The sequence below is a fragment of the Acinonyx jubatus genome, chromosome B1, assembly GCF_027475565.1.
Source record: "Acinonyx jubatus isolate Ajub_Pintada_27869175 chromosome B1, VMU_Ajub_asm_v1.0, whole genome shotgun sequence".
NCBI lineage: Eukaryota > Metazoa > Chordata > Mammalia > Carnivora > Felidae > Acinonyx > Acinonyx jubatus.
In genome coordinates this window covers 5,129,347-5,139,169 of record NC_069382.1, presented here as the reverse complement: position 1 = coordinate 5,139,169, position 9,823 = coordinate 5,129,347, and the positions used below count along the sequence as shown (strand labels likewise).

General features: G+C 45.9%; 1 long non-coding RNA gene across 1 annotated transcript; it reads left to right on the top strand.

Moving 5' to 3' along the window:
• Nucleotides 1-4,902: 4,902 nt before the first annotated feature.
• On the top strand, nucleotides 4,903-7,836 carry LOC128314208 (uncharacterized). Its single transcript, XR_008295701.1, has 3 exons — nucleotides 4,903-5,044; nucleotides 6,862-7,003; nucleotides 7,401-7,836. It is a non-coding gene; the product is annotated as an uncharacterized LOC128314208 (long non-coding RNA).
• The last annotated feature ends 1,987 nt before the right edge of the window (nucleotides 7,837-9,823 follow it).

The window sequence follows — 9,823 nt, the reverse complement described above, 5'->3', positions numbered from 1 at the left end:
AATCCCAAGCAGGCTCTGTGCTGTCAGCATGGAGCCCCACGTGGGCCTCAGTCTCATGATCCGTGAGATCCATGACCTGAGCAGAGGTCAAGACTCGGATGCTTAACTGACTGAGTCTCCCAGGTGCCCCTTTACAGTGTGATCGCGATGGCCCGGCGTCTTGGTCTGAAAACGTGGGAGAGAGAGACACAGAAGTGTGTTGCTCTTTACATCATTGCCCCATCTAGCTCTTGAACATGGGTACATGGGAAACAATATGCAGCTGTTGATTGTTTAGCTGAGGATCATGAAATAAGGATTTAGCCACAATTCACCCAATCCTGAGACCTTGCACAGGGGTGGCTCCGACATTACATTGTGTTCTCTTACTTTCTGCTGTGGATTTCCAGGGGTGTTAATGATGCGGCGACAGAATGAATAAAAATAAGCAGAAGAGACAAACCTGCCCCTTCTGTTTTTATGAATGAAATAAGATGCCAGCAAACAAATGGGGGAGCTCTGTCTGTGGGCTGTATTTCACAAGCCTTTTATGTTCCCGTCTGATGTAGAAGTAGTTAGTTACAGGGACTAGCTCACCACGTTTTCTCTCTTGCCTTCTGTGTCCCATGGCACGTGTCCATAAGGGAAGGGTTGATTTGCAAAAGATTATCCTGAAGCACTTAAAAAAAAAAAAAACAGTCAAGGGAAATAGAGTTCCAAGAAATGAATTCCACTGGAATTTCCACTGGAATATTAATATCCTTTTTCCCGCAGACTAGACGCATTTAGCTTGATTATACCTCCTCCCTCCACCACCCAGGCGCTTTGGTCTCCCACATGCTGCATACCAATCCCTCACCTGCAGGCATCTCCAGAGCAGACGCTGGTGTTCTGGGACCTGGTGTGAAAATGGAATCACTTCCCCACTTATTATTCTTCTGAGAACAGTCTTTATTTCTCTGACTCTAGATGTCAGATCTGAGGGGGAGAAAAAAAGTATCTCACTGGCTATGCAAAAATAAAAAAAAAATCAGATTTTCTTTTTATTTTATGCTGAAGAATCTCACAGCAAACAGTGTTCTCTGCTTCCTTGTCCTCTTGGAGGCAGAGAAGGAGCGGGTGGGCTCTCCCCTCAGGGCAGGGGCAGAGGTTCTCCTCCAGAAGTGAGTTGGATTGCTTTGATCAGGGAGAGAACTGGCTTTATCCTTTGGGCCACATGGTGGAGTCCAGGCTTATTCTGCACATTATGTAGGCACCAGGCACTGTGAAATATACATTGTTTGAATATTTAATCTTTCTGACCATACCACCATCAAATTTCGGATAAAGGAGAAACAGCGGATAAAGAGCTTAAGTAACTTCCTAAGTTCACAGAGTTTGTACGTTGAAGAACTGAGATACGAGCCCAGGGTTTTCGGTCTCCAAAGCCTGTGTTCTTCCCGTTAACTCCACGTGCCGATTGGGGCACCTTCTGCCATGATCTGAGGGCTGGGGCTGTTTCCGTCCACTTGGTTGGTTGCTGTGAGAGTATTTGCCAATTTACAACAACGGCAAAATGTTCCCCTATTATGCACTTGGGATTTTATTTTGTTATTTCGTTTCATGATGCCCTTTTTGGAAAGCATGCATGTGGGGTCACAGTGAGGGACAGATTGAAGTGACAAGTGCCCTTTCTGTATTACTGTCTATAGACACAGATACACTCATACACAGATGTCATGGATGGGCTTTCCGGGCTTTCTGGTGATCAGAAAGTAATTATTTTTTAATTTTCTTTTAAGTTTATTTACTTATTGGGGCGCCTGGGTGGCTCAGTCAGTTGAGCATCCGACTTAGGCTCAGGTCATGATCTCGAGGCTTGTGAGTTCGAGTCCTGCATCGGGCTCTGTGCTGACAGCTTGGAGGCTGGAGCCTGCTTCTGATTCTGTCTCCCTCTCTCTCTGCTCCTCCCCTATTCATGCTCTGTGTCTCCCTCTCTCTCAAAAATAAATAAACATTAAAAAAAATAAGTTTATTTATTTAAGAGAGTGATGGAGGGAGAACAAGTGGGGGTGGGGCAGAGAAAGGAGGAGACACAGAGAAGCTCATGCAGACTCCATGCTGTCAGTGCACAGCCCAATGCTGGGCTCGATCCCATGAACCGTGAGATCGTGACCTGAGCCAAAACCAAGAGTCAGACGCTTAACCGACTGAGCCACCGAGGCTACCCCCAGAAAGGAACTTTTGTAATTACATGTGAAGTTATCTAACATTACTGAATTTAGGGTTTTTTTCCCCATGTGGCCATTTTAGTTTGAATATATGCAATGGGCAATACAGAATTCTTATTAATGTCACATCTAGCATATTAGCATCTTCCAATAGTGTGATTTCAACATTTTGCTCGGGATTTGTTCAATATGATGGCAGGGTAAAGGAACTCTTAATGGCATTTGCAAGAAGTCTTAGGAGTTTTCTAATTCTACCCGGTGCTTATCAACCTGCATTTCTTCAGAGAGCTACAAGGAACAGGACCATATGGCAGGAATGGCTTTAGAGTTATGATGGACAGGCCCAAAATTCTGATTCTTTTCCATCTTTGACTGAAATATTGGGAGCTACAGAGATAAATAAGTGGGGATATGTGCCCTTCAGGAACCATTATGTAATGCTTAAGACATGACAAAAATAATATTTTGAGATAAATATGATGGGGCAGCACCTGGCTGGCTCAGTTGGTAGAGCATGCGACTCTTGATCTCAGGGTCATGAGGTCAAGGTTTGCGTTGAGTGTGGAGCCCATTAAAAAAAAAATACATATGATGTAACTAATGTAAACCAAGTAGAAAAGGGAACCAAGGACATCCACCCCCCTTGCAGGTGACTCAGTAAGAAATAAATACACATACACACACACAACCCTCTCCCCCATACACTCATGTGTACCTCACTCCCTCTACCACCCCCCCCCAAAAAAAAACCAGACACACATATTCCTGATGGAATATGAATTAATTGTGTAAGGTCTTGGGTCTGCTATGGTTATATTTATGGTGTAAGACCAGTTTTGCTTTGGTCAGCCCATTATTTTTTTATTTAATCAATTTTTTTAAGCTTATTTATTTTAAGAAACTGAGACAGCATGGGTGGGGGAGGGACAGAATGAAAGAGGGAGAGCGAGAATCCCAAGCAGGCCCCATGCCGTCGTCCCAGAGTCTGATACGGGGCTCACACGCAGGCAACCATGAGCTCATGACCTGAGCCAAAACCAAGAGCCAGAGGCCTAACCAACTGGGCCACCTAGGCGCCCCTGGTCAGCCCTTTCAAAACCAACCTGGCCCCTGTCCAAATGCTGATCTGTAGAATCACTTGCTTCTATTGTCTTTCTAGTTAAGTGTTAACAAACTGCTAAGTATTTATAGTGATAGCTGTATTGTGGTGTTCTCATTTAACAGAAATTAGGGTGGCTACCAAGAGCTCTGAAGGGACAAAACCAGTGCTGTCCTATCTCTTTGAGGCTGTGTGATGGATCATCCTCCTGAGTTTATGCTTTGGTTTTCCCAGTCGGGACATCCCACACGTCAGCAGTGGGCTCCCCGGACCATCAAAAGAGGCCATTAGCTGCAGAGAATTCCAACATTTCTCCTCGTTCTCAACACACTTCCTCTGAAGGTTTTGCCTCCACGTTGTAAGTTGGAAATGAGAGAGAGCACTCAGCAACCCATTTTCAGGGCAGAGATAGGGGCGTCCATTCATTTTCATGGTTTCTACATAAAAGGACGTTGGCCCTTAAAGTGGCCTTTGGCCAATCACTCACCGACTGGCCAGTCTGAATATGTGGGAGCTTAGTTGGTATAATGAGGAAGGAAGGAAGGAACAGTTGATGAAGTAAAATATTGACTAAACCGCAGGGAATAAGGAAAACCTAGACCTGACTTGCTGACGTGGTGAGTGTTTGTTACTTCCTGGTACTGGAAGTAACAGGGAGCTGAGAAATCCATCCTTAGGAGAGTCCCAGCAGTGACAGATCACTGTTTCTCTTGACTGAGCACACACTCAGCGACCAAAGTCTGTGGGCTGTGACCTGAGACTGTTCCTCTGAGGACAGAAGCCCACTTACCAGAGCAAGGAGCCTGCATGTGTGTCTCTAAAGGGAAAAGGCCCAGCCTTCCCTGTGGCTCCCACACACTTTGCCCCCGTTATGACTGTGTCTGCACTCTCCGTGCTCGTGTATAGTATTTAAACATGCGCTGTGCATCGGGGACCATCTCGACATCGCTAGCTGCGTCCGTGGTGTGGGTGTCTTAGCGTTTTTAAAAACCCTTCTCCTCTGGGGTTCCTGGGGAGGCTCAGTGGGTTAAGCATCCGACTCTTGATTTCGGCTCAGGTCCTGATCTCATGGTTGGTGAGATCGAGCCCTGCTTCGGGCTCTGCACTGACAGCACGGGGCCTGCTTGGGATTCTGTCTGCCTCTCTCTCTGTCCCTCCCCTGCTGTCTCTCCCGCTCTCAAAATAAATAAATACACATTTCAAACCCTTTCTCCTGAGTAGTTCCACATCCAAAAGACAACAGCATAACGGCAATGAACAATCAGAGGGCAGGATGGGATTTTTAACTTGCTGAATGTGTTAGAACAGATGTGTTAGAACATGTGCTGCTTTGTTCCCTTGATGGCATACCAAGGACCATGACATTTGTGGCTGAGAAGAACCCAAATGTGTGAGCTCACCGTTCTGTAGGTCAGAGGTCGGCTGGGCTTGGCTGGTTTGTTGGCTCCAACCTGGGGGCCAGCGGATAAGCGTGCATTTCCTTCTGGAGGTTCTGGGGGCCAATCAGGTTCTGACACAGAGCACCTGGAACCCTGGTAATTTCTTCCGAGAGCAATTAAAGAGTCTTTTGTTATGTCAATGAGTTGCCTTTTTGGAAAGCCTTACAGGCGGGGACTCATTGATAAAAGGAGCCAGCCATCCCTAGAGGCTAGAACTTCAGCCCCACCCTGGACCTCTGGGGGTGGCCAGGGAGCTGGAGGTTGAATCAATCGCCAATGTTGGTGATTTCAGCAATCTGCCTGAAGTCAGTAATACAGTAGGTACAATGTTTCTCTGAGTTCTGTGGCTGCTCTAGCAAATCAATCCTCCTGATGATGGGTTGGATGGGTTCGTAGGTACCTCTGATCTTATAACCAGCAGATCAGAAAGTACTGGTGACAGCCTGGGCTTGTGACTGAGCCCTGAAGCCGAGGTGGGGACCTTCTTGCAGGACTGAGCTCTCAGCCTGTGGAAGCTGGTGCTAACTCAGGGTGGAGGCGGTGGAGCGGGGGGGAGGGCACGGGGTGCGTCAGAATGGAGGTTAGTTGCAGGCATCCAGCTGGTTCTGGTGAGTGGGACCCTCATCGCTGGCCACACACAGGTTAGAAATTGTGTCTCAGAACCATTTCATATTATTTTGAGGTCAGCTGATCGAGCTGCTTTATTTCTATCTGTGAAGTCCCTTTTGTCATGTAACGAATCCAGTTCACAAGCAGGAGATTATAGGGGACACAGTCCTCCCCACCATAGTTTGTAAGAGTTCTTTTTTTTTTTTTCTTTTTAAGCTTATGTATTTCTTTTGAGAGAGAGAGAGAGCACGCGCGCGTTCACCTTGGGGCCTTCAAGTAGGGGAGGAGTAGAGAGAGGGAGACAGAATTCTAAGCAGGCTCCGTGCTGTCAGCACAGCATCTCAAGAACCTTGAAGATCATGACCTGAGCCGAGCCAAGAGTCGGACACTTAACCGACTGAAGCACCCAGGTGCCCCTGTAATAGATTTATTTCTGTTGAACTGACAAAACCCGTCAGGATTGACTTGTGGACTGAGACAAAGGGATTTAAAAGAAAATCCTCATACGTATGACTAGTTTCAGCCAGACCCAGGGACACTGTTTTCAGGACACTGTCCCTCTCTCTGTCCTTTCTCTGCCTCACCTTGAACTGACTCCCTTCTCGGATAAGCTCCCTGCGGGGTGGCGACGGTTCACTTCAGGCTCAGTCCTATACGCGGAGCGAGTGCAGAGGACACAGTGTCTCCCCTGATCGGCGTCTCTAATCCAAGTACCAGAGCTGGGTCTCCTTACTGTCCTTCGTACACACACTGCTCGCCCAGATTAGGGTGAAAAGTGAGTGGTGAGGCCAGGGCAGTGCAATCCTGGGGGACCAGAGGCATGAGTGCCTCCATCCTGTCCAAACTCATGGGTTGAAGACGAGGGAAGGGTATTTCCCAAAGGAAAACAAAGTCCCAAAGTCACAGGGACCAGACGACAACAGACTAGATGCTGGGCAGGTACAACTTGGTCTTTTCAGGGGTTTTGGGTTTTGCCGTTAATCCGAAGGTCATTGCTCAGGACTCCTTTGTGCATGATTCTACCGATCAGCGGGGCTGCCTGATGTACCAAGAAGTGTCTTAATCAAATTCTTTGTCTTCCTACCCCTGCCCCCGAATTATATTTCAATCCTGGTAGTGTTTTACCCTCAGGTAAGCAAATGTCTCTGCTGCACACCTCAGTTTCTCTTTTTCTAGACGAGGACACTGTATCATGCTACTTGATTTTGCCACAAGAACTTGTATCTTAATGTTTGAGCTGCATATGATTGTTCTGGTCAAAATCTCTGTTCCCGGGACGTGGCCGGCCGGGGTTCACCGTGGGGCCCCCTGCTCCCTGAGCTCATTCCTTTTTCTGTGGCCAAATGTATCCCAGGGTCTCTGGAAAATTAAATACAGCAAGCCCCAGATCTCCCTACGTGGCACGGGCCCCTTGGCCTGTTAAAGTTTCCACAAATGTGGCTGCAAACCATTGGCGTATTTGGGGCAGGGCTGACAATAGAGGATGAAAAGTAAATTGTCCCTGCCTCTTTGTCTTTGATACCAGTGCCACTGAGGATGGAGCCTTGACTGCTGACCCTGATCATTCTGAGAGGACTTCAGCTCACGTAACATATTGACACGGCACCCGGGGTCTCCGGTCAATGCTGTCAAATTAACAGGAGCCACTAAGACATATCAGCTGGCAGGTGAGTCTTTGTTCCAAAGAATGACAGCCCTGAAGAGCCATGCCGACTTCTCTGGCACCCCGAGGGTGGGGGTTGACATCCCGTTGTGGAAGCTAGATGAGAAGCCCTATTTCGGTGGGGATGGTTTGCCACGTGTCGGAGATCACGTGCATAATTGAAAGATCTGCTGTGTGCGTAGGGAGTCTCCCACAGTAGGCAAGTGGCGGACTGTTCTTGTGTATACTGTGCTAGCCCAGCACAGTGACAGCCATGCAATGGAGAAAATCAACGTGCGTGGACGTATATCTGTGTGCGTATGTACATACATGGACGTGTGCGTGTACACAGTTTGTTGTGATCTCCTGTGATCCTGGACTTTTCTTCCTTCTTTATCTGACTGTCATCTACTGTCTTGTAGATGTCCTACTCCATCCAGCCCTGCTGGGAACCCCCTTGCGTGCCGTTTCCTCCAGGGTGAGAGGCACCCTCCCCTGCGCTCTGAAGCCGCCATGTTCGTCTTTGGCCCAACATGCGTCACGTCCTACCATGAGCACCATTTGTGGTCGTTAAGGTTTTGGTTTTTGTTGTGTTGTTTTTAGTCTACATCATCTGTGTCCAGCCAAGTCCTCAGCAGAGAAGGCCCTCAAGTTACCTGTTGAGGGAATAAAGAGGGCACCAAAGAAAACAAGAAACATCTATCCGTACAATTCTACTTTCTTAAGGAATCCAACCAGTTGTCTTCCTTTCCCGTCTCAGCCTTTGTACTTAAAGTAATCAAAATTTCACAGTAGCTTAGCATCGGCACAAATGCATTGACTCTTAAAACAATTTTTCCTGTTTTTCTTTTTTTTTTTTAACCTTAAGTATGGTTGATAAACAATGTTGCATTCATTTCAGGTGTACAAGTAGTCACGCAAGGACTCTATACTGATGCTGTGTTCCCAAGAGTAACTACCCTCTGTCTCTATACAACACTGTTACAGCACCGTTCACCGTGTTCCCTATGCGGCACCCTTCATCCCGTGAGGTACTCATCCCATAACTGGAAGCCTGTATTTCACTTCCCTCTACCCTTCACCTGTTTTGCCTACGACCCACCTCCTCCCTCCCCTCTGGCAACCATCGGTTTGTTCTCTGTATTTATAGGTCTGTGTCTGCTGCTTGTGAAAACATAGTATTTCTTCGGACATTTTTTAGTGCTAACATTTATCTAGACGATTCACAAAAATAAATACAGAGTGCCTTCATATCTTGCTTTCTTAAATATTTCGCTGTGCCTCTCAGGCCACACAGCACCACCTGACCAGCAAGGCAGGCTGGTTTATCAGGAAATGACAGGGTGGGCCTAGAATGTGGCTGGATTCCCAGGGGATCCACAAGTTGGCTCTAAAATGGCTGGGGCCAACACCACTATCATGAAGCTTTCCTGCCCGTGTTTTCTCATTGGAGTTGTATAGTTTCAGGTCTTGGTTTTAGTCTCTCATCCACTTTGAGTTTATTGTGTATGGTGGAAGATAGGGGTCTAATTTCATTATTCTGCATGTGAATATCCAGTTTTCCCAACACTGTTTACTGGAAAACTGTTCTTTCTCTGTTGTGCATTTGCGGCATCCTTGTTGAAGATCGGTTGACCAAATATGTGTGAGTTTATTTCTTGGGTTTCTAGTCTATTCCATTGGTTTACATGTCTGTCTTATGCTGGTACCACATAGTTTTAATTACTGTAGCTTCGTTTTATATATATTGAAATTGGGAGGTTTGGGATCTCCAGTTTTGTTTTTCTTTCTCAAGATTGTTTTGGCTATTTGGGGTCTTCTGTGGTTCCATGTGAATTTTAGAATTACTTTTTTCTTCTTCTGGAAAAAAAAAAAACCTGGTAGGATTTGCAGTGATAGGATTTCAGTGATCCTCTAGATTACTTTGGGCATTTTGGATATTTTAATACCAAGTCTTCCAATCCACGAACACAGGTTGTTTTTCAGTGGCTTCGTGTCTTCATTCATTTTTTTCATCAGTGCTCTTGGCAGTTATTTAGTTGGTATGACCCTAAACGCATAAATAACAAAAGAAAAAATAAACAAGTGGAACCACATCAAACTAAGAAGCTCCTGCACAGCAGAAAAAAAAAACAAAAAAAACCAACATCCAACAGAGTGTAAATGACATCTAAGAATGGGAGAAAATGTCTACAGACTATCTAGTAAGTGGTTAATATCAAATATATGGAAGGAACTCTTAACCACTTAATAGCAAACAAGCGCATAACCCGGATAAAAATGAGCAAAGGAACTGAGTAGACATTCCTCCAAAGAAGACATACAGATGGCCAACAGGTACCTGAAAAGATGTTCAGCCTCACTCATCACCAGCGAAATGCAAATCAAAACCACATGGAAGGCCGCCAATGTGGATACTAGCCATTCTAGTATGGCTAGTATCCACAAGATAAGAAATAACGAGTGTTGGTGAGGGTGTGGAGAAAAGGGAACCCTCATGCACTGTTGGTGGGGATGGAAATTTGTATGGCCACTCTGGAAATAGTATAGATGTTCCTTAAATAATCAAAAATAGAACTACTAACTGATCCAGCGCTCCACCTTTGGGATCTTTATTCAAAGGAAATAAAGACAGAATCTCAAAGAGATCCCTGCCCTTCCATGTTCATTGCAGCATTATTTACAATAGCCTGCAATGCGGAAAAAATTGTCTGTTGATGGATGAATGAATGAAGAAAATGGGGTATATACATCCTAGAGAACATTATTCAACCTTATAACAGAAGGAAATCCTGCCATTTGTGACCACATGGATGAACCTGGACGACATCACGCTGACTGAAAT